General features: G+C 45.4%; 1 long non-coding RNA gene across 1 annotated transcript in view; it reads left to right on the top strand.

Annotated features, from left to right (window-relative positions):
- The first annotated feature begins 8,834 nt into the window (after positions 1-8,834).
- LOC310862367 overlaps positions 8,835-26,008 on the top strand; it is a 705,243-nt gene continuing 688,069 nt past the window's right edge. Inside the window, exon 1 of the long non-coding RNA XR_014569561.1 lies at positions 8,835-8,916. This is a non-coding gene — a long non-coding RNA (uncharacterized lncRNA). The remainder of the gene's footprint in view (positions 8,917-26,008) is intronic.

Genomic DNA, 26,008 nt, shown 5'->3' with positions numbered 1-26,008 from the left:
TTTTCCCTGCCGCCCTTCGGACGGCGTCGAACACATTAAGAAAAATCTGCCACAGATTCGAGTGCAGGTTTCGTAGTACACCCACGTCGCCACGGCATTTATAAAGTGATCGCAAACAGCTGATCCTTCCTTAATTTTGTTCTCACGTTAATAAATGTCACGGCTGAATTTGATCTGGCACGCCCTAAGAAATCAAGCCTCGCCCTCGTTTTTGCGACATGAACAACGGCAATACGTTTCCTGAAACCATGGTTACATGAAAAAATAGGTTTCTCCCGTGCCTTGCTGCTCGCCTCACCCCCCTCTCTCATAGAGAGGGGGGTGAGGGGGGTGAGGCTTGCAACTTGCAAGCCCAACTAACTGGTGTGTTGTTAAACAAATAAAGAACGAACACCTGCATGAATTAAATAAAGCGTGCGTGCGGGGGGTGAGGCGGGCAGCAAGGGAAGCGAAGCGAGAGGAGAAACAGACAACTAAATAAAGTTGTAGGCCTACCCTGTGACAGGGTAGGCCTACAACTTTATTTAATTCATGCAGGGTCCCTGTCTGTTTCCCTCTCACCTCGCTTGCCTTGCTGTCATGCACGCAGGCACCTACATGACACATTAAATAAAGCTGTCTGTTTCTCCTCTCGCTTCGCTTCCCCCTCACCCCCCGCACGCACATATCGCTATTTGCAACTTTAACTGTGTGTTGTTAGTTGTATATTAAATTATTAAAGTATTTTTAATTTAATATACAACAAGATATATTAGTGAACGAAAACCTGAACCTGTGAACCATAATTAAATAACACGCTGCTGTTTTGCAGGTGCTCCTCCTGTCCTGTCCTGTCTGTCTGTCTGTCTGTCTGTCTGTCTCTCTCTATCACAGCGGTCCGTCCGTGACCAACTGACCATGCACGTTCCGACGTTCGCCAGTCTATTTAGATTGCCTCGCAGTCGTTAGTCACTGTTATATGAATGTGCAGCCAAAACAATAGCCTCATGTGGCTGGTGCATGGGCTGGCTGGGTAATATACCTATATCTCCGATGCAGTTCCCACTTGCGCTGGGAGCCTGGCACGGTACATTTGGCATTCGAGCGACGCGTCGGGTTTATTATATTGCACATACCGTAAGAAAGACACCGGCCTTCATGCTGTAGATTAGGCTACAGTATATACCTGCACGTTGGGACTCTCCGCAGCTGAGCTGCAGCAGCTGCTGCACTATACTCTCCAACGTCCCGTCATGGAAATATTTCAGCACAGACAGCCCAAATCCTCGCATGTATGCGACTATGCGCTCATGCAAAACACTGTTTAAATGGCTTAAGCATCTCTTGCAACATTGTTTTTAATTGCGCGATTTTATCTCCTACTAATTTCATATGACACATGTATTCCTTAACATTTTTATTTATTTATTTTTTACATGTAGCCCATATACATTATACATACCTTTTATATAAACATTTTAGGAGTGAATACTACATATATGTTTTGATGCCTGTGACAGCCTCTCAGCAGTTCAGACAAGGCTGCTCCGCTTGTGTAAAACAGAAAAACAGCGTACGCCAGCTCGCGACCAGACGTGACTATTTGTCCTACTCAAGTTCAATTTCAAGCTTTGCCGGAAATGTTAAATGCCGAAAATGTCGGTAATTTCGGCGTGCGCCCATATTTTGGCGTACGCACGGTTGATAAATGAGGGCCATTAAGACACTAGAGTCTCACTCTTGACATTTTCTGAAATATGGCAGCCCTGAGTGAAACATTGCAGATCAAGCTCACAATACATTGCGATGTGAGCTTGTAGATCTGCTATTTTCACTTGTTCAAATATAAATATGAATACGAAATTAATATCTTACAAGGTTTCCACACGACAGCAACAATATGCACAGACTATATATTTCCATCGATGGCTTTATTTTAACATTTCACATTCTCTCCACAGTTATTGTCTTATTTCACTTATCTAAATCCGTCTTTAGAAATACTATATCAGCGGCAGTTGCACACCTCCTCCACCAGGGGGCGAAAGGCATTAGCAGCAACAGTATGCGTGCTGCGTACACGTTGACCAGGAAGTAGAAGGCCGTGTAGTTCTTCCTGTTGACAAGAAGCCGGCCTGGTGAGGCGAGGTTATAGTTGACAAGAGGTTAAATTAAGTTTAGGAGAAACCTACGCGAGACAAGGAGAAACCTAACGGGAGTTAAAACCATGTCTCTTAAAGGAGGTGAAACGCATCGAATGGAGTCCGTGCGGCTGCAGATGAACGGACACATGGCGTCGGTGGGAGAGCAGATCTTGTGTGTTTTGGAGAAACACTCAAGCGGTGATGTTTGTCGCGTCAGGGTGTTTGTGTTGGAGCGCCTCAGCGCGGCCGCACAGTTCATGTACAGCCTCTTCCAGAGAGAGATGGAGACACTGCACACAAAACACACTGCTGCAGGTCAGTAGCACATGCAGGAATTACAAGTTGGCCAGGGGAAATGCAGAAAAATGCTAACTTACACATAGCCCTAGAACGGCTCTTGTTGTTACATACAGTATGTACAGTATTTCACATACAGAGCCATAGAACACGATCCTTGATTTCTGGTAGAACTTTAACATGCGCGGCCTAAATGTGATAATTGCTCCGTTTGTACTCACCCATTAAATAATTCCAAAGACGTGGTGTGAAATATGGTCCTCTAGTTTTATATCCATGTGAAAGTTCTGGCACAAAACGCGTATTTAGTGAATTATCTCCACTTTTTCAAGAGATGCACACGGACATATTTCTCTCCGGGCGAGGGGGGCCGGAATAATCGATGAACTGATTTTACAAATACGTCCTGTTTACCGCAGACGTCATCACCAATTGACCAGGGAAACACAAGAGTTGGCAGTCACACAATTGGCAGGTGGTGTGATTAATTACCCAGCACCTATCGCAAAGCACCTGCATCCGCATCCTAAGGTCATCGTATCCTCAGTGATGTATCCTGAGGTCATCACCTGGGACGTATATCCTTAGTGATGTATCCTAAGGTCATCACCTGGGACGTATATCCTTAGTGATGTATCCCAAGGTCATCACCTGGGACGTATCCTCAGTGATGTATCCTGAGGTCATCACCTGGGACGTATCCTCAGTGATGTATCCTGAGGTCATCACCTGGGACGTATATCCTTAGTGATGTATCCTGAGGTCATCACCTAGGACGTATCCTTAGTGATGTATCCCAAGGTCATCACCTGGGACGTATCCTCAGTGATGTATCCTGAGGTCATCACCTGGGACGTATCCTCAGTGATGTATCCCAAGGTCATCACCTGGGACGTATCCTCAGTGATGTATCCCAAGGTCATCACCTGGGACGTATATCCTTAGTGATGTATCCCAAGGTCATCACCTGGGACTTATCCTCAGTGATGTATCCTAAGGTCATCACCTGGGACGTATCCTCAGTGATGTATCCTAAGGTCATCACCTGGGACGTATCCTCAGTGATGTATCCTGAGGTCATCACCTGGGACGTATCCTCAGTGATGTATCCTAAGGTCATCACCTGGGACGTATCCTCAGTGATGTATCCTGAGGTCATCACCTGGGACGTATCCTCAGTGATGTATCCTAACGTCATCACCTGGGACGTATCCTCAGTGATGTATCCCAAGGTCATCACCTGGGACGTATCCTCAGTGATGTATCCTAAGGTCATCACCTGGGACGTATCCTCAGTGATGTATCCTGAGGTCATCACCTGGGACGTATCCTCAGTGATGTATCCTAAGGTCATCACCTGGGACGTATATCCTTAGTGATGTATCCCAAGGTCATCACCTGGGACGTATCCTCAGTGATGTATCCCAAGGTCATCACCTGGGACGTATCCTCAGTGATGTATCCCAAGGTCATCACCTGGGACGTATCCTCAGTGATGTATCCTAAGGTCATCACCTGGGACGTATATCCTTAGTGATGTATCCCAAGGTCATCACCTGGGACGTATCCTCAGTAATGTATCCCAAGGTCATCACCTGGGACGTATCCTCAGTGATGTATCCCAAGGTCATCACATGGGACGTATCCTCAGTGATGTATCCCAAGGGCATCACATGGGACGTATCCTCAGTGATGTATCCTGAGGTCATCACCTGGGACGTATCCGCAGTGATGTATCCTAAGATCATCACCTGGGACGTATCCTCAGTGATGTATCCTGAGGTCATCGGGGTTTCGGATCTCCCAACATCACACCCCTCACTCAGGCGACCCAGCCGGGAGTGATCAAGTCCCGACTTACGTCCCAGTAGCTACCCTCCATCAGTCCCACTAGTAAGGCAAAACCAGGGCCACACAATCCGTTCCTCCTGAACTACTCTGCCGGGACTGGGAGGTACCATTCTGGCACATGGAAGGACTAGGCTCTGTGGGTTTACACCTGTCCGGGCCCCTCCTACGTCTCACCAGGTCCACTCCTGCTCTCACCAGGTCCAGGACCTGTGCGTTGCACCAGACTCCCACCACTGGCGTGAACTGGAAGTATGGCAACCATGTGGAAGAAAATGTAAATTAGAAACATTCTCCGCTTTTATCTCATTCCATTGTCCCCCCCCCCCCCCCCCCTATATTTCCTCGCCTTCACAGAGGAGGAACAGCAGGAGAGGAGCTCCAGTCGGGTCCAGGAGGAACCACCTCAACCTCCACAGATTAAAGAAGGGAGGCCAGAGGAGGCTGACGGTTCAACATTGACATCACTAGAAGCAAAGAGTGTACATGATGAGGAGAACAGAGAGACAGAGCCTGTAGCCGGCACCTCGACTGAACAAATGGAAACGCAAGCTGATGTAGAGGACTGTGGAACATCACAACCAACTAGTGGCGAACAGCTACACTCTTCACACTGTTCTGAATCTGACACTGAAGAGAAAAGTGAAGGTGATAATAATGAAAACAGAGAGACTGATGTAGAGGACTGTGGAACAGACCGGCTCCTCTCTTCAGACTCTTCTGAATCTGATGCTGACGATGGTGACGATGACTGGGCGGAGACCAGGGAAGGTCAGTCAAATTTAAACTCACTGAGATCAGACAGTTCTGAATCTGACGCTGAATACAGTGATGCCTTAGAGTCACTGAAATCACACAAGACACAACATGTGGAAGAAGAAGAGAGGAAGCCGTCTCAAGGCCGTAAAGCTACCTCCACGCGGAGTCTCACCGGGAAGAAAAGCTTTCCTTGTTCATATTGTGGCAAAAGGTTTACCTTTGGGAACAACCTGAGGAGACACACAAGGATTCATACAGGGGAAAAACCCTTTACCTGTACAGTGTGTGGCAGAAGCTTTAAACGAATGGATACTCTAAAAAGTCATAACATGGTTCATGCACGGGGAAAACCCTTTACCTGTGCAGTGTGTGGCAAAAGCTTTAAACGGATGGATCAACAGAAAAGTCACGAAATGGTTCATACAGTGGAGAAACCCTTTACCTGTACAGTGTGTGGCAAAAGCTTTAAACGAAAGGATCATCTAAGAAGTCATGAAATGGTTCATACAGGGGAGAAACCAATTAAAAAAACCTGTCAAGACCTGAAAGCTACCTCCATGGAGAGTCACACGGGACACCGACATCTTTGTTCATATTGTGGCAAATGTTTCACTAGTAATAATGATCTGAAGAGACATACGATGATTCATACAGGGGAGAAACCCTTTCTCTGTTCGTATTGTGGCAAAATGTTTAATAAAAACACTGATCTGGAAAGACACACGATGGTTCATACAGGGGAAAAACCCTTTAAATGTACAGCGTGTGGCAAAGGGTTCATTCGATTGATTCAACTGAAAAGACATAGAATGGTTCATGCAGGGGAAAAACCCTTTACCTGTAGAGTGTGTGACAAAAGCTTTTTTGGAATGAATAATCTAAAAAAACACACGATGATTCATACAGGGGAAAAGCCCTTTCATTGTAAAATCTGTGGCAAGGGCTTCATGCGAACGGACTATGTGAAAGCACACATGAGAACTCACCCAGTAGGACAGAGGAAATTATAGCCCCTTCCTTGTTCCCCAACCTGTACATATTTTTGTTATTTGATTTTTGTTGTTATTTTTCATGTCATGATTATGAATTGAATACCCAGGAGGACCTGAATGGAAACAAGACCGCAAGGACTTTTTTTCAGTGATCCCATTGGACGTGTGTTTGACTGTAACCTGTACCGATTACATTTCTGTCTGACTGTACTGTACTGATTACATTTATGTCTGACTGTACCCTGTACTGATTACATTTCTGTTTGACTGTACCCTGTACTGATTACATTTCTGTTTGACTGTACCCTGTACCGATTACATTTCTGTTTGACTGTACCCTGTACCGATTACATTTCTGTTTGACTGTACCCTGTACTGATTACATTTATGTCTAACTGTACCCTGTACTGATTACATTTATGTCTGACTGTACCCTGTACTGATTACATTTATGTCTGACTGTACCCTGTACTGATTACATTTATGTCTGACTGTACCCTGTACTGATTACATTTATGTCTGACTGTACCCTGTACTGATTACATTTATGTCTGACTGTACCCTGTACTGATTACATTTATGTCTGACTGTACCCTGTACTGATTACATTTATGTCTGACTGTACCCTGTACCAATTACATTTCTGGCAAATTTTTGGACATCTGGTGTGGTTTTGGTACGGTTCTTTTATTAACTTACCATTTTTGTTGAGTGATGCTTGGAGTTGGAGTCATGCCTGGTAAATAATAATATATATGCAATGTCTGCAGAATTTAAAAGTAAAACCCACGCTGGATGCAGATCGCCACCGCTGGACTAATTTAATTCCACCGGCATCTTGAAAATACTTTGTGCAAAACGCGATCATGATAACTTGTGGTCCGTTGAAAGAAAAGCTTGTTTTGACGGACAAAGGGGAAAAAGGAGCCTTAAGTTTAATTGGGGAAATCCAATCCATTTTTTTTGTTGTATATTTTTTGTCTTTCCTTCCGGTTGAACCCGGGCCGGAAGGGTTGTCTGTTCAGCCTGTCTCCTGTTCAGCCTGTCTCCTGTTCAGCCTGTCTCCTGTTCAGCCTGTCTCCTAGGCAGTGCTGTTCAGCCTGTCTGTCTCCTGTTCAGTCTGTCTCCTGTTCAGCCTGTCTCCTGTTCAGCCTGTCTCCTGTTCAGTCTGTCTCCTGTTCAGCCTGTCTCCTGTTCAGCCTGTCTGTCTCCTGTTCAGCCTGTCTCCTGTTCAGCCTGTCTCCTGTTCAGTCTGTCTCCTGTTCAGCCTGTCTCCTGTTCAGCCTGTCTGTCTCCTGTTCAGCCTGTCTCCTGTTCAGCCTGTCTCCTGTTCAGCCTGTCTCCTGTTCAGCCTGTCTCCTAGGCAGTGCTGTTCAGCCTGTCTGTCTCCTGTTCAGCCTGTCTCCTGTTCAGCCTGTCTCCTGTTCAGCCTGTCTCCTGTTCAGCCTGTCTCCTGTTCAGCCTGTCTCCTGTTCAGCCTGTCTCCTGTTCAGCCTGTCTCCTGTTCAGCCTGTCTCCTGTTCAGCCTGTCTCCTAGGCAGCGCGCAGCGCGTAGAGCTGTTCAGCCTGTCTCCTAGGCAGCGCGCAGCGCGTGGAGCTGTTCAGCCTGTCTCCTAGGCAGCGCGCAGCGCGTACAGCTGTTCAGCCTGTCTCCTAGGCAGCGCGCAGCGCGTAGAGCTGTTCAGCCTGTCTCCTAGGCAGCGCGCAGCGCGTACAGCTGTTCAGCCTGTCTCCTAGGCAGCGCGTAGAGCTGTTCAGCCTGTCTCCTAGGCAGCGCGTAGAGCTGTTCAGCCTGTCTCCTAGGCAGCGCGTAGAGCTGTTCAGCCTGTCTCCTAGGCAGCGCGTAGAGCTGTTCAGCCTGTCTCCTAGGCAGCGCGTAGAGCCTGTTCAGCCTGTCTCCTAGGCAGCGCGTAGAGCCTGTTCAGCCTGTCTCCTAGGCAGCGCGCAGCGCGTAGAGCTGTTCAGCCTGTCTCCTAGGCAGCGCGTAGAGCTGTTCAGCCTGTCTCCTAGGCAGCGCGTAGAGCTGTTCAGCCTGTCTCATGCAGCGCGCAGCACGTAGAGCCTGTTCAGCCTGTCTCCTAGGCAGCGCGTAGAGCCGGTAGAGGATTCATTTTTAGACTGTGGCGACTCCCCCCCCCCCTAGTGTCTAACATTTGTTACCTCACCCAATGTGAATGTTGCCAGTTTCCCGACCGATATCCCCCCACTTAACCGTTTCAGTTCATACGACGCATGAGGCCGTCATAAGGATCCCGAAAAATTGGTGCCATCGACGTGTGAGGACGTCCTAGCGACGTCCTAGTGACGCGGGGCGAGATAAGAATATTCAGAATTTTTCCTATATTCTTTTTTGGCTTTTGGCTTTCCGTAGGCTAACGCTATAGCAGAAACCAGTGCAGAAAAAATATATTTTTGGAGGGCTTAACTTATTTACCGCCAACACCACCATCTGGTGGTTGAAATGTGTACTCCAGGACTGCCACTCGCTCAATGCAAAAAGGCGTTCCACCCGGTCACCGAGTCAGAAAGTGAAAAATCGCTATGTAACATCTATGTAACATCTATGTAACATCTATGTAACATCTATGTAACATCTATGTAACATCTCCCGCAAATGTTATTTAAAGGTATATTCAGTGATTTCACTCAAAAAACCTTAGGTTTCGTTTTTGGCTGTGGGACCCAGCCTTTCCTTTCGTCCAATCAGGATAGAGAGTCAAAAACGAAACCTAAGGTTTTTTGACCCCCAGGGGTTAACTGGGGACAGGGAGGAACTCCTTATATGGTCAGCACACTATAGTAGAGAGGATTATCACAACAAAACAAAAAAAATAAGTGATATTTGAATTAAGTGAAATCACTGAATATACCTTTAATACACCCAAAACATACATGTTGTTACCGCGGATCATATCGTTTAAAGAAAAGGAGCCACAAATCATCCAAAAAGAATAATCTGAGATGGTACAATTCTAAAAGCTGCGTTCCCATAGCAGCAGCAGCACCAAAGGAAATCTTGTGACTGGATGAGAGCATGGTGAAATTCAAGGGACATCTCGATCTCAGATCACGCGGCGGCCAGCGCTGTCCCATTCTGACCTGAGATCAGATTCTAAAAATGTCTTCTACATCCTGACAGTCTTCTGAAAAAGCTATGTTTCTATGTCAGTCGTTCTTCGATTTTTCAAAAATAGCAGACCTACAAGCTCGTAGCGCGCCACTCGGTGGCGCGCTATGAGCTTGTAGATCTGCTATTTTTCAATAGCTATAAAGCATAACATAATGCTAACAGCGAAAGGGGTTCCAGCCGAAAATGGGTTAAATATAGACCCCAGCACCAACCACCGTTGACAAAAAATGGGAAAAATATAGTAATAATTAAACGATTAAATACAACATAAAACTAGATTTTCTAAATTAACAACAAATTGAAAATAATAAATAAATAATAATAAATAATCCCTCGCAAGTCCCGACTCCCAACCCACCCCGTCATAGGCCTGAAAATAAAAACAAATGGGAAAATATTTCAACCAAAGACCAAAAAGAAAAAAGTGGATTATTATACAGATATAATTAGTTATATATGTCATAGTTATATACAGTAGAGGTCCTAACTTGATAGAGAATATGGTTCCGCTTATTCCCATCGAAAGAAGTAGTAAAGTTTGCCGCTTGGGATATTATTTACATTATGAAGAGAGGATATATACAGAGAAATTATAATTTTGAGCGATGGAAATAAGCAAATTAGCACAACACCCCATAGCCCCATTCAATTCAATGCAATTAATTGAGGGCTTATGGTAGGGGAAATAGCCAATAAGGAGCTTTTGCACAAAATAACACCTGGACCTCTTTGGTGGGGACGTAACGACTACGAAGAAAGGTAAGAAAGTCTTTTAGTATGTAATTCTCCTTTAAGAACTGTTTCCAGTGATTAAAGGGCAGAGAATGTGGCGCTGCATCGCAGTGCCAACATTTAGTTTACATTGTTACTTCCTGCCAGCCAGAATCGTCTCTGAACTGTACTTAAAGTTAAAGAAGAATCATCATTAAGGAGCAATAATTTGGGACAACATGTTTCTGTAATACTTTAGATGGATAATTAGTTATCTGTTGTTCCCAGAAACTTATTTAGGGTTGCATTCCATTGCCAGAGAGCATGTGTGTGTGTGTGTGTGTGTGTGTGTGTGTGTGTGTGTGTGTGTGTGTGTGTGTGTGTGTGTGTGTGTGTGTGTGTGTGTGTGTGTGTGTGTGTGTGTGTGTGTGTGTGTGTGTGTGTGTGTGTGTGTGTGTGTGTGTGTGTGTGTGTGTGTGTGTGTGTGTGTGTGTGTGTGTGTGTGTGTGAGCGTGCGTGCATAGGCGGCATGTGTGGACACAGGGTCAGAGTACACAGTGGCTGAATGTATGTCTATGGAGCTTACAGCAGACACAGACAGACAGACAGACAGACAGACACAGAGAGCAGACAGACAGACAGACAGACAGACAGACAACAGACAGACAGGCAGACAGACAGACAGACAGACAGCAGACAGACACACAGACAGACAGACAGACACACAGACAGACAGACAGACACACAGACAGACAGGCAGACAGACAGACTGCAGGATGAAGACGGCCCTGTGGCTGAGTGTGACCTCTCTGCTCCTCTCCTCTCTCCTCGCGGGGCTGCGTTGTGAGTACGGCACATTTTGATTTAGTTTTAGTCTTTTGAATAACATTCAATTTCATTATAGTCATATTGTAGTCATCTGAAATATTATGGTCGACTGCTGCACTGCTAGAGAGGATCCATGTTACATATTAATGCATGTTGAAATGAAATACCTTTGAAAAATATGTTGGAATTGTTGATTTATTTTATTTTATTTAAATTTATTTTATTTGTTAAAACTTTTAATAATAATAAACTTTATTTGTATAGCACTTTTCATACATGAATGCAGCTCAAAGTGCTTCACAGGGCAGGACACAAAAATATAATACAATAAAACACAAGTAGTTAAAATGATAGAACAATGGCAGAGAACAAAACCGAATATAAGAACATAAAATAAATAAAAACACATAAAAAAATAAAACTCAACTAAAAGCAAGGGTGAAGAGGTGAGTCTTGAGTTGAGATTTAAAAATGTCTACAGAGGGTGCGTGTCTGAGCTCGAATGGAAGTTTATTCCAGGCTGTTGGGAAATGAAATGTAAGAAATTAAAAGAAAAGTACGATACCCACAGATGGGTCCAGACAGTCCAGACCCGCTGTGATCTAATCCACCGCCTCCTCAGACCATGTCATGTGACACTGGATGATGTCACAATGGCACCAGCTCACTGCTCGTGAGCTGGTGTTGTTTTCACAGAATATTAGTCCCTACAAATGCCTTCTAAATCAGTAGCAACTTCACCACATCTAGAATGACCAGGTTTTCAACAATGTACAGTAACTATAGGGCTGTCAATCGATTAAAATATTTAATCTGATTAATTGCATGATTGTCCATAGTTAACTGTGATTAATCGCAAATTAATCGCATATTTTGTATCCATTCTAAATATACCTTAAATCAGTGGTTTTCAAGATTTTTCATATCAAGGTCCATTATTTATTCTGCATTTGAGCCACGGACCACCATTTGATGACATTTAGCCTTCCAGACCCAAACTAAAGAACTGTATTGATGTTGGCCAATGGTACCATTACGAGAGATAACAGGCCATGTTGATCAAAATAACATGTTTTCTAATTGTGTAGACTTAAATTAACTTAAGTAATTCAGCTGTTTAACAATTATTCAACTCTTCAGTGTAAAGTTGCCATGCGTCTCTCAACCATTCTGTCAAACTTCACAGTGCGTTAATCGCGCATTAAAAAAAATAGTGTTGTTAAAAGGATTGTGAGTTAACTAGTTAATAGTGCGTTAACTTTGACAGCCCTAACAGTAACCATAAAAAAAGACCAATAATTGGTAGAATTGTTATAGCGTAGAATCCATATGACCTTATAGAGGGTTCATGTGCTCATGCCGTTGCCTCATAGTTGTTCAAAAGCAGAGGAGGGTCACCAGTGACCAATGACGGTGGAGTCTGATCTTATTGATCTCTTTTCGTGTCCTAGATGAGTCATTCAAGTTCGCGTGCGTGCGTGCGTGCGTGCGTGCGTGCGTGCGTGGGTAAGCGTTATCTATCTGTCACATATCCCATTCTGAACGGGAACCCATTTTGGTGTTAGCATTGTGTTATGCTTTAGCTATTGAAAAATAGCAGATCTACAAGCTCATAGCGCGCCACTGAGTGGCGCGCTATGAGCTTGTAGGTCTGCTATTTTTGAAAAATCGAAGAGCGACTGACATATAGAAGACATTTTTAGAATCTGATCTCAGGTCAGAATGGAAAACTGTCAGGATGTAGAAGACATTTCTATTAGAGCTGGGACTCGATTAAAAAAAATAATCTAATTAATCAGAGGCTTTGCGATTAATTAATCTAGATTAATCGCATTTTAATCGCATATCAATATTCAACCCGAGAACAGCGAGAAACCTTTTTTTTTATGTTTTTTGGTATCCCAGTGAATCAACGAATAGTGACTCATTTTCAACATTTTACTGTCATTAATATACCCGTTGTGGAAATAATAATAAAAAGTCACCCCATTCTGTGTTGCCTAGAACTGGAGGTCTGAAAAAAAAATTGTAACAGTAACAAGTACATCTCAGTGACATCACAAAGCTGCACTTACTTCATATTGTTACTGTTTTTTGTCAGACCTCCAGTTCTAGGCAACACAGAATGGGGTGACTTTTTATTATTTCCAGTTTTCAGTACTATAGAAAAGCGCCCAGTGAGAAACGTTCTGCGGTGAAAAAAAAGGTGCGATTAATTTACCTGTAGTTAAACGCGATTAATTTTTCTGTAGTTAATTAATCTAAATTAATCGCAATTAGTCCCGGCCCTAATTTCTATAGAATCTGTTCCCAGCACCAACAGCCTTAGTGTGTAAATAGTAGTGTGTAAATGCAAACATCGATGACAAAAGTGAGGACGCAAATTGTGATTGGCCAGAATGAGAATGATGCATGATGATGAGAGCGACACCCCTCAGTTCATAAGGGTGTGATTTTTATTTACACTTTTAGTGCCGGAAGTGCATCAAAATAGGAGCTCCGGGGTGCCAGAGTTGTCTGATCGCTTTTACTCTGAAAGCCATGAACCGGAAACACTTTCCTAAAAAAAGTTGACTTTACAAAGTGACCTCACATCTCGATCGTTTACATTTTCACCCCCTTAGATAGCATTTCTGTAGACTTAGATAGCATTTGATAGACTTATAGCATGTAATGTAGACAGCACTATAATTGCATTGTATATAGTCATAGCACGCCATAGTACATATGTATAGCAGAGTAGTATAGATATATAGTTTATATGTATAGTCTCATAATATAGATATTCCACTGTTACTTTCTTAGCTTACGCATGTTTCATGATAAATGCTTTTTTGTGATGTATTCCCATGCTTTTTGTTCTTGCTTAATGTAAGTCGCTCTGGATTAAGAGCGTCTGTTAAATGCCTAAATTGTAAATTGTAAATTTATATGATATATGTTCCAAAAAGCGTTCATATTTTGCGGGAGAGAGACGGATGAGGAGCAGAAATGAAGCGCCAGCATATCGATCCATTCATCACCACGGAGAGCGCCCTGGATTAGGAGATACGAGTCATTCTTTCCGCCGCGCTAACATGGGAGTCAATGACAAGCTAATAGTTGCACTGAGCGTTAGCGTACGGAAAGCGAAAAGCCCCGTGTCACTAGGACGTCGCTATGACGTCCACAGACGTCCAAGGCACTAATTCTTCGGAATCCTTATGACGTTTAGGGACGTTTTATGCAAAAATTGTGTTTTAATATGAATGCTCTACAGTTACTCATTCCTACCCTGTGGAATGTGAAATAAATAGCAGCAAACATCATCTCCTGATGAACCAACCTGCTGCGCTGCTAGAGAGGATGTTACATATTAATGCATATTAGGTTACACTGAACCTTTAATCATTTTTCTCTTCAGCTCTCCAGGCTCAACCGACAAACCAAACAGGTAATCAAAGGTTGAAGTGAACAATCGACTACAACTACCTTTTCCACCGGTCGGTTCCCAATGGGAACCGGTTCAGTTATTTTCCACCGGTCGGTTCCCAATGGGAACCGGTTCAGTTATTTTCCACCGGTCGGTTCCCAATGGGAACCGGTTCAGTTCTTTTCCACCGGTTGGTTCCCAATGGGAACCGGTTCAGTTCTTTTCCACCGGTTGGTTCCCAATGGGAACCGGTTCAGTTATTTTCCACCGGTTGGTTCCCAATGGGAACCGGTTCAGTTCTTTTCCACCGGTTGGTTCCCAGTGGGAACCGGTTCAGTTATTTTCCACCGGTTGGTTCCCAATGGGAACCGGTTCAGTTCTTTTCCACCGGTTGGTTCCCAATGGGAACCGGTTCAGTTATTTTCCACCGGTTGGTTCCCAGTGGGAACCGGTTCAGTTCTTTTCCACCGGTTGGTTCCCAATGGGAACCGGTTCAGTTCTTTTCCACCGGTTGGTTCCCAATGGGAACCGGTTCAGTTATTTTCCACCGGTTGGTTCCCAATGGGAACCGGTTCAGTTCTTTTCCACCGGTTGGTTCCCAGTGGGAACCGGTTCAGTTATTTTCCACCGGTTGGTTCCCAATGGGAACCGGTTCAGTTCTTTTCCACCGGTTGGTTCCCAATGGGAACCGGTTCAGTTATTTTCCACCGGTTGGTTCCCAGTGGGAACCGGTTCAGTTATTTTCCACCGGTTGGTTCCCAGTGGGAACCGGTTCAGTTCTTTTCCACCGGTCGGTTCCCAGTGGGAACCGGTTCAGTTCTTTTCCACCGGTTGGTTCCCAATGGGAACCGGTTCAGTTATTTTCCACCGGTTGGTTCCCAGTGGGAACCGGTTCAGTTCTTTTCCACCGGTTGGTTCCCAATGGGAACCGGTTCAGTTCTTTTCCACCGGTTGGTTCCCAGTGGGAACCGGTTCAGTTATTTTCCACCGGTTGGTTCCCAGTGGGAACCGGTTCAGTTATTTTCCACCGGTTGGTTCCCAGTGGGAACCGGTTCAGTTATTTTCCACCGGTTGGTTCCCAGTGGGAACCGGTTCAGTTCTTTTCCACCGGTTGGTTCCCAATGGGAACCGGTTCAGTTCTTTTCCACCGGTTGGTTCCCAATGGGAACCGGTTCAGTTCTTTTCCACCGGTTGGTTCCCAATGGGAACCGGTTCAGTTCTTTTCCACCGGTTGGTTCCCAGTGGGAACCGGTTCAGTTATTTTCCACCGGTTGGTTCCCAGTGGGAACCGGTTCAGTTCTTTTCCACCGGTTGGTTCCCAGTGGGAACCGGTTCAGTTCTTTTCCACCGGTCGGTTCCCAGTGGGAACCGGTTCAGTTCTTTTCCACCGGTTGGTTCCCAATGGGAACCGGTTCAGTTCTTTTCCACCGGTTGGTTCCCAATGGGAACCGGTTCAGTTCTTTTCCACCGGTTGGTTCCCAGTGGGAACCGGTTCAGTTATTTTCCACCGGTTGGTTCCCAGTGGGAACCGGTTCAGTTATTTTCCACCGGTTGGTTCCCAATGGGAATCGGTTCAGTTATTTTCCACCGGTTGGTTCCCAGTGGGAACCGGTTCAGTTATTTTCCACCGGTTGGTTCCCAGTGGGAACCGGTTCAGTTATTTTCCACCGGTTGGTTCCCAATGGGAACCGGTTCAGTTCTTTGTGGTTTTTAGTCCATGAGCCAGAGTTCCAAAATTGAAACATTAATTATGAATTGAGTGGAGCAAAACCATACCTATATTAGCTTATTATCACCATGAAACTTCCCAATTTAGTACTTACACGAAGACAATGATTTATTGTATTACTAGTTTTACATTTTTTTATATGCAAATGAGGCAAAATTTGTGTAGGAAAATATGCTAAATAATATGAAATATGAAAAAGCTACTACTGTGGAAGGGACTTATCATCTATTAATTTACTTGTATTGATCCTATAAACAATTTAATATAGGTCTAGTTTTTCCCACCAATTTTGGAGCTCTGGCTCATGGACTAAGAAAAATAACTGAACCGGTTCCCATTGGGAACCAACCGGTGGAAAAGGGGGTCTCAGTGATTGTCCAAAGATATTATTTTTCTGATTACAATTGTTATTAGGACTTGTCAAACGATTACACATTTTAATCAGATTAGCGACGGTTTAAAAATAACTCATCTCGATTAATCACCATTCGAACTAAGTCCAAAATATGCCATGTTTTTTTCTGTATATTGTTGTGGGGATGGAAACGATAAATGACAGAAGGCAGATATATACATTTAACACGCATGTGTTATTATGTTTTATTCTTTATAACAAATCCAGTGTGTCATAGGACGGTGTCTCCGTCTCTCACCCCGTTGGCGTGCTGTGATTTGAGCCTCTGCACAATAGAGCGTCGCAGTCCCGCCCCCTCGAGAGACCCGGAAATTAAATCGCCGTTCATTTTCCTCATAGACTTTTCTTAAAGTATTTATTTAAAGACGGTTACGCCGCGGACAAAGACAACTCGGATCGTGACAAATCATGACAATGAACACAATGTTTTGGGGCCGATCAAATCATTAGAAAGAAGAAAATAAAGGCAGGAGACAACACTATTTGTTTTATTTTCTTCTTATAAATTATTTGATCGGCCCAAGCTCTATAGAGCGTCGCAGTCCCTCCCCCTTTCATGACGACGCCTGCAGGCGTTGTCATGAAAGGGAAACAAAAGAAATAGTGTTTTATCCTGCCTTTATTTTCTTCTTATGTTGTGTTTGTTGTCAGGGAGCCATGATTCAGCTATTTTCAGCAAGTGTAAAAACACTCATTATGACGGCATCAGTGACTGAACTAAAATAGAAATTTGCTGCCAAAAGTGTTGTTTTTGGCAGCAAATTTCTATTTTAGTTCAGTCATAGTATTTGGACTGAAACTTAATTTAGTTTTAGTCACATTTTAGTCATAAGATTTTAGTCAACTAAATCTACAGTTGATTTAGTCGACTAAAATGTGTTTTGGCGGGCCTTGATGCCGTCGTAATGAGTGTTTTTACACTTGCTGAAAATAGCTGATCTACCATACAGACAGGGCTAGATAGTGCAGAGTGGATGGGACTATGGGATGGATGGTGTGGGTCATCCAAGCATGCATTGAGTTCAAATCTAATTCATTTCACAATTTAATTAACTCAGTTAATTTAACAGCCCTAACAGACAGACAGACAGACAGACAGACAGACAGACAGACAAACACGGCGTCTCACTGCTTCCATTGTCTCCGTATACAGAGCCGGACGCTGTCAGGTTGGTGGGAGGAGCCAGTGACTGTGGCGGCAGACTGGAGGTGAGACACCGGGGGGAGTGGAGACCGGCGACCGACCGGTCCGGATGGAACCTCAAGTCATTGTCTGTGGTCTGTAGACAGTTGGACTGTGGCGCCGCCCTGTCTACACAAGGGGGTACCGCTGACTCAGACGTACCGGTCTGGAGGGTCACGTTCTCCTGCGTGGGATCTGAGTCCTCGCTGGGGGAGTGTGTGACGCTGGAGCCTCGTCCATTCTACGGCTCCAGGCTGGACCTGATCTGTTCAGGTAAAAACAGGAACAGGAACACCTCTATAGAAGAACCAGTTTGATTTGTTAACGGTTCTATTACGTAACCCGTGTTCCCCCGCTATTTAATCCAATATTCTACGCTGCCGAGATTGTTTTATTACCTTTAGAGCATATACGCCGAAGTATTTGCAGCTTTCAACCACGAAAAATAGTCCTTTGTTGATCAGAATTAACCAGCGGCCAGCATGCTGTATAATAACAGCATGTTGTAGTCCAAACAAACGGCCCGTCCACTTGCATTGGGCTCAATTTCCCAGAAGCCCTAGCAGCAGCCCAGAGGATGACTTGATGTCCGGTTTTTCGTCATCATAACGCGACGGCCTCGTCACCATGTCATCATAACGCGACGGCCTCGTCACCAGGTCATCATAACGCGACGGCCTCGTCACCAGGTCATCATAACGCGACGGCCTCGTCACCAGGTCATCATAACGCGACGGCCTCGTCACCATGAGGTCATCATAACGCGACGGCCTCGTCACCAGGTCATCATAACGCGACGGCCTCGTCACCAGGTCATCATAACGCGACGGCCTCGTCACCAGGTCATCATAACGCGACGGCCTTGTCACCAGGTCATCATAACGCGACGGCCTCGTCACCATGAGGTCATCATAACGCGACGGCCTCGTCACCATGTCATCATAACGCGACGGCCTCGTCACCAGGTCATCATAACGCGACGGCCTCGTCACCAGGTCATCATAACGCGACGGCCTTGTCACCAGGTCATCATAACGCGACGGCCTCGTCACCATGAGGTCATCATAACGCGACGGCCTCGTCACCATGTCATCATAACGCGACGGCCTCGTCACCAGGTCATCATAACGCGACGGCCTCGTCACCATGAGGTCATCATAACGCGACGGCCTCGTCACCAGGTCATCATAACGCGACGGCCTCGTCACCAGGTCATCATAACGCGACGGCCTCGTCACCATGTCATCATAACGCGACGGCCTCGTCACCAGGTCATCATAACGCGACGGCCTCGTCACCATGTCATCATAACGCGACGGCCTCGTCACCAGGTCATCATAACGCGACGGCCTCGTCACCAGGTCATCATAACGCGACGGCCTCGTCACCAGGTCATCATAACGCCTCGTCACCAGGTCATCATAACGCGACGGCCTCGTCACCATGAGGTCATCATAACGCGACGGCCTCGTCACCATGTCATCATAACGCGACGGCCTCGTCACCAGGTCATCATAACGCGACGGCCTCGTCACCATGTCATCATAACGCGACGGCCTCGTCACCAGGTCATCATAACGCGACGGCCTCGTCACCAGGTCATCATAACGCGACGGCCTCGTCACCAGGTCATCATAACGCGACGGCCTCGTCACCAGGTCATCATAACGCGACGGCCTCGTCACCAGGTCATCATAACGCGACGGCCTCGTCACCAGGTCATCATAACGCGACGGCCTTGTCACCAGGTCATCATAACGCGACGGCCTCGTCACCAGGTCATCATAACGCGACGGCCTCGTCACCATGAGGTCATCATAACGCGACGGCCTCGTCACCATGTCATCATAACGCGACGGCCTCGTCACCAGGTCATCATAACGCGACGGCCTCGTCACCATGAGGTCATCATAACGCGACGGCCTCGTCACCAGGTCATCATAACGCGACGGCCTCGTCACCAGGTCATCATAACGCGACGGCCTCGTCACCAGGTCATCATAACGCGACGGCCTCGTCACCATGTCATCATAACGCGACGGCCTCGTCACCAGGTCATCATAACGCGACGGCCTCGTCACCAGGTCATCATAACGCGACGGCCTCGTCACCAGGTCATCATAACGCCTCGTCACCAGGTCATCATAACGCGACGGCCTCGTCACCAGGTCATCATAACGCGACGGCCTCGTCACCAGGTCATCATAACGCGACGGCCTCGTCACCATGAGGTCATCATAACGCGACGGCCTCGTCACCAGGTCATCATAACGCCTCGTCACCAGGTCATCATAACGCGACGGCCTCGTCACCATGAGGTCATCATAACGCGACGGCCTCGTCACCAGGTCATCATAACGCGACGGCCTCGTCACCATGTCATCATAACGCGACGGCCTCGTCACCAGGTCATCATAACGCGACGGCCTCGTCACCAGGTCATCATAACGCGACGGCCTCGTCACCAGGTCATCATAACTTGACGGCCTCGTCACCATGAGGTCATCATAACGCGACGGCCTCGTCACCAGGTCATCATAACGCGACGGCCTCGTCACCATGTCATCATAACGCGACGGCCTCGTCACCAGGTCATCATAACGCGACGGCCTCGTCACCATGAGGTCATCATAACGCGACGGCCTCGTCACCATGAGGTCATCATAACGCGACGGCCTCGTCACCATGTCATCATAACGCGACGGCCTCGTCACCAGGTCATCATAACGCGACGGCCTCGTCACCATGAGGTCATCATAACGCGACGGCCTCGTCACCAGGTCATCATAACGCGACGGCCTCGTCACCAGGTCATCATAACGCGACGGCCTCGTCACCATGAGGTCATCATAACGCGACGGCCTCGTCACCAGGTCATCATAACGCGACGGCCTCGTCACCAGGTCATCATAACGCGACGGCCTCGTCACCAGGTCATCATAACGCGACGGCCTCGTCACCAGGTCATCATAACGCGACGGCCTCGTCACCATGTCATCATAACGCGACGGCCTCGTCACCAGGTCATCATAACGCCTCGTCACCAGGTCATCATAACGCGACGGCCTCGTCACCAGGTCATCATAACGCGACGGCCTCGTCACCAGGTCATCATAACGCGACGGCCTCGTCACCAGGTCATCATAACGCGACGGCCTCGTCACCATGTCATCATAACGCGACGGCCTCGTCACCATGTCATCATAACGCGACGGCCTCGTCACCAGGTCCGTCAGGGAACAAATCCGCTGTTTCTTTTTAAATTATTTTAAAACGGCGAATGAAACGCATTAAACAAATAGCGGGTTTAACGTATTACGCACGGTTGGAACCCTGGATTAAACTATTAGCCGCCGTCAAAGTGTTAACAAATCAAACTAGTTTTTTTTTATCAGGGTTAATTACACCAAATGTTGTAACAACCGGATGAATCGATCCTACTTTGTAGTGGCTTAAAGCCTCTCTGCCGCGGCCGCCATCAAGCTGTTTAATTGGTAGAAGTAAAAGTAATTAAAATGAATTGGTTTCATGTTGTGCTCTCGAGAGTTACATTTTTATTAAACAGCTGCATTACCTAATATAGGCTATACAAGAAGTCTACACATGTAGAGAATGTAGAAGTCTACACATGTAGAGAATGTAGAAGTCTACACATGTAGAGAATGTAGAAGTCTACACATGTAGAGAATGTAGAAGTCTACACATGTAGAGAATGGAGAAGTCTACACATGTAGAGAATGTAGAAGTCTACACATGTAGAGAATGTAGAAGTCTACACATGTAGAGAATGTAGAAGTCTACACATGTAGAGAATGTAGAAGTCTACACATGTAGAGAATGTAGAAGTCTACACATGTAGAGAATGTAGAAGTCTACACATGTAGAGAATGTAGAAGTCTACACATGTAGAGAATGTAGAATTGTTATCTGTTACGGCGAGCATTCGACACAGTGAACCACTGTAGGTTACTGAGCAAGCTTGAGGCTCTGGGGGCGGACAGGGCAACCTGTAAATGGTTCAAATCATATCTGACGGGGCGCGAACAAAGGGTAGAGGTGAATGGCATTTTATCTGACCCAAACACCATGGAATGTGGAGTTCCACAAGGAAGCATTCTAGGTCCAGCCCTATTTTCAGTGTACGTGAATGATATGACAGATGCTTGTAACTGTGAGTTGTTCCTGTACGCTGATGATTCTGCACTGCTAATGTCCCACAAGGATCAAACCACATTAGAAAGCTCCCTGACTGAGGAAGTAGCCAAAGTTAGTTCCTGGCTTATAGATAATAAATTATCTTTACACTCAGGGAAGACAGAATCAATTCTGTTTGGCTCGAAAATCAAATTAGGAAGAAGCACAGACTTCAAGATCAAAATAAATTCGGAATACATAGCAGCAAAATCATCAGTGAAATACTTGGGTTGTATTTTAGAGGGTAACTTAGACGGCCGAAATATGGCCAGCAAGGTGCTAAACAAGGTCTCCAGACTGACTACGTTTCTAGCTCCAACAGCAAGATACATGGATAGGGAGACAAAATTAGTGGTGGCCAACTCCCTTATCCTGTGCCACTTTGATTTTGTGTGTACATCGTGGGTTGGAGGGCTTGATTAAGTCTTTTAAAACAAAGCTACAGTCAGCTCAAAATAGACTGATCAGGGTTATACTAGGGATGGAAGGGATGGAGGGATGGAAGGAGCCAGTTCAGAGAGCTGAACTGGCTCCCGGTAGAATCAAAGGTTACAATGGCTAGACTAAACATGGTCCATAAAATTAAATACGGAGAGGTCCCAGAAGTTTTAAGAACATGTTTCAGGCAGGTAAACGAGGTACACAACCATTTCACCAGAGCCAGTATTGCAGATGTGGTGCTCCCTGCTTTTAAAAGTAAAGTGGGCAAAGGCTCATTCATTTATATAGGAGCCACACAGTGGAACAGCCTGGAATCCAGTCTTAAACTGACCTCCAATTTGAGGACATTTAAACAGAAGACAAAAAAATGGCTACTGGACAAGGTTCCCCTATAAAGGGTCATCTTAGAAGGATGGATAGGGACGTACTTGTTGTGTTGTGTATGTCATGTATATGTACTGTTATGTTTTTGTGATGTATTTTAAAGTATTGTTCCGTTCAGTGTGAGAGGACCCCAGTGGAAATAAGTCTTTGGACTTTACTGTGTAATCCCTTGGATCGCTGATTATAATGCTGTATTATGATTGCTTTTCTAAATAAATCAAATCAAATCAAAAAAATCTCTCTGTGTGTGTGTCTCTCTCTCTCCCCCACCCCCCCCCCCCCCCCCCCCCTCTCTCTCTCTCTCTCTCTCTCTCTCTCTCTCTCCAGAGTCTGTGAGGTTGGTGAATGGGGCCGGTATGTGTTCAGGCAGAGTGGAGGTGAAGTCCAACCAGTCGTGGGTCTCGGTGTGTGAAGAGGAGTTTGACCGGCAGGACGCAGAGGTGGTCTGTAGGCAGCTCGGCTGTGGGGCTCCCTCAGTCCTCCAGGGGGCGCTCTACGGAGAAGAGAAGGCTCCGATGTGGACCAAAGAGTTCCAGTGTGAAGGAAATGAGACTGCTCTCCTGGACTGTAGAACCTCGGACTCGACTAGAAACACCTGCTCTCACGACGAGGCTGTTGGACTCACCTGCTCAGGTAAAAAAAAAGACGAACATAATTTAAGGTTTGGATTATTATTTTACCACCAACGCTATTTCTGCTATAGAGCGCCGACGTCCTGACGTCACTGACGCTCACGCCCGGGTTCCAAGGGGTTCACGAAGTCATGTCTCTATGGAGAATAACATGGGCTCAGATTAAAATCCTTTCATTTGTGGTCCACAAATAAACAAGCTGTCTCTGCGTTATTGTCCTGGAGGCGTATATCTAATGTGTGTCTGAGCATAGACATTAGAGGTGGGATCGGGCCGACTTTATACTACCCGAACCGAACCCGTCACCGACACCTTTGTGTCCAAACCGAAACGAGCCCGACCTTAATTAATAATATATGCGCCTGGCCCGTGCCCGATACCCGACACTTTTTTTTTGTTGAGGAAGGCACTTTAATAATTCCACTGACAGCATACAGCTTGCCTGGCTGTTACCTTTAGACATATTATGCCACACTATATGTCTTGTAAATTACCATGAAAGGGGTCCGTTTTATATAGCCTAGCCTAGCCTACTACGTTGATTAATAAATAGCTATAGTATAACACGCCGTGCACACTACAAAGCACACTGCACAGCACTGTGCGCAGTCAGATGCATACATTACACACACACACACACACACACACACACACACACACACACACACACACACACACACACACACACACTCCTGCAGTTTTATACCAGCATTGATGATTGATTTGACATCGGCAACTCTGCATTGACAATATTTAATCCACACAGCTTGTTCGTGCAAAGTTGCAAACTGCTATTCAATCAAACAATCCGCGCCAGCGGGAGGCCATTATTGGTAGCCTAATTTGCCATGGTCCATTTTGGGCAGGATCAAGTAACTACTCAACTCTTCACTGTTCAACATCTAATAAATCAAACTATTTATATTAATCCAAAAATGGCGGTTTACATGTTGTCATGGAGGAGGAGGATCGCATCCGCCGTGGGTGAGTTCAACCTAGGCTAACGCCGTCCTCCTCTCTTCAGTGGTTCTTCCAGCTGCGCCCCATATAATGTAGCCTCGGATCCCTACGATCATTCTGTAGCTTCAGACCTACAGAATTAGCGTAGGGACTGAGGTTCACAATTTCACATGGGGCTACGTTCGCTGCTGCTGCTGCTGCTTGCAGCATGTGCGTTGCAAGCTTGCGTTGTTGCAACTTGCAAGCGGTGCTGCTGCTTGCAGACAGAGCATTGTCACGCTGCACCACCTTAATATAAAGGCTACTCTAAAGTGCACCATGTGTCCTGGTTAACCAGGAAACACACAGAGAGACAGACTAGTCGGATCGTTTTTATTCATATTTACACTTTATTTTCTATATATCAACAGCATGGTTGCCCGAACCGAAGCCCGACGACCAATTATGATAATGAGCCTTACCCTAGCCCGACCCGTCGGGTACCGACGGGACCCGTCGGGTTTCGGTCGGGTATCCCAGCTCTAATAGACATGGTAACGCCCCGTCTGCCTCTGATTGGCCCAACTACCAAACTATTATATATTGTTATTAGGGCCGGGACTAATAGAGCACCGAAGTCCTGACGTAACTCGCTCATCCCGACCATTCCCCTGGTTCGCGGAAGTGATTTCTCTATGGAGAATAACATGGGGTGATCTTAATATCGTCTACTATAAGCGTTGTGGTCCAAACATAAACAAGCTGTCTCGGCGTTATTGTCAGGGAGGTGTCTCTGTATCGTTTGCAACAGTCAGTCACTCATATATGATACAGTCTGCTTCTAGCGAAAATGTAACTAATTCAGTAGCAGTAACATTAGCGTTTTCTCTCAGTCAGTTGATTCTTCATATCCATATGAGTGAAGCGGCCGGGGTGACATGTTTATTTTTCAAACACAGTTGTTATATGAGGCGATGTCAAATCGCCTCAATGGGGATTACAATGCAACTAAACAAATACATGAACCTGGGGACTGACGCCCTCTACTGAAAGTGACGTCAGACTTCGGTGCTCTATTGCGATTAATTTAGATTAATTAACTACAGAAAAATAAATCGCGATTAACTACAGATAAATTAATCGCACCTTTTTTTTCACCGCGGAACGTTTCTCACTGGGCGCTTTTCTATAGTACTGAAAACTGGAAATAATAAAAAGTCACCCCATTTTGTGTTGCCTAGAACTGGAGGTCTGACAAAAAACAGTAACAATATGAAGTAAGTACAGCTTTGTGATGTCACTGAGATGTACTTGTTACTGTTACTAATTTTTTTTCAGACCTCCAGTTCTAGGCAACACAGAATGGGGTGACTTTTTATTATTATTTCCACAACAGGTATATTAATGACAGTAAAATGTTGAAAATTAGTGGTATCCTGTAGTCACTATTCGTTGATTCACTGGGATACCAAAAAACATTTAAAAAAAGGTTTCTCGCTGTTCTCGGGTTGAATATTGATATGCGATTAATCTAGATTAATTAATCGCATAGCCTCTGATTAATTAGATTAATTTTTTTAATCGAGTCCCAGCTCTAATTGTTATTAATGCCGTTTGCTTTGAATAATTTGATTGAACACACGTGTACGATGTACTATGATGTGATTTGGGTGTGTACTTCTATAAAGTGTTAGTGTTGATTATCGTGTATTAATCTAATTATAGTAAACTAATACTATTATACTAAAAAGGATAAAGGTGAAGGGAAAAGAGACATTTTTACAGTACAATAATATTTATATTCTGTATCGTTTGCGACAGTCAGTCACTCATATATGACACAGTCTGTTTCTAGCGAAAATGTAACTAATTCAGTAGCGGTAACAATAGCGTTGTCTTCATATCCATATGAGTGAAATGGCTGGGATGACATGTTTACAGTTATTATATGAGGCGATCTAAAATCCCCCCTTATGGGGATTACAATGCAA

Source organism: Protomyctophum parallelum (genome assembly GCF_964188405.1).
Source record: "Protomyctophum parallelum genome assembly, chromosome: 7".
NCBI lineage: Eukaryota > Metazoa > Chordata > Actinopteri > Myctophiformes > Myctophidae > Protomyctophum > Protomyctophum parallelum.
This window is presented reverse-complemented; position numbering and strand designations above follow the sequence as displayed.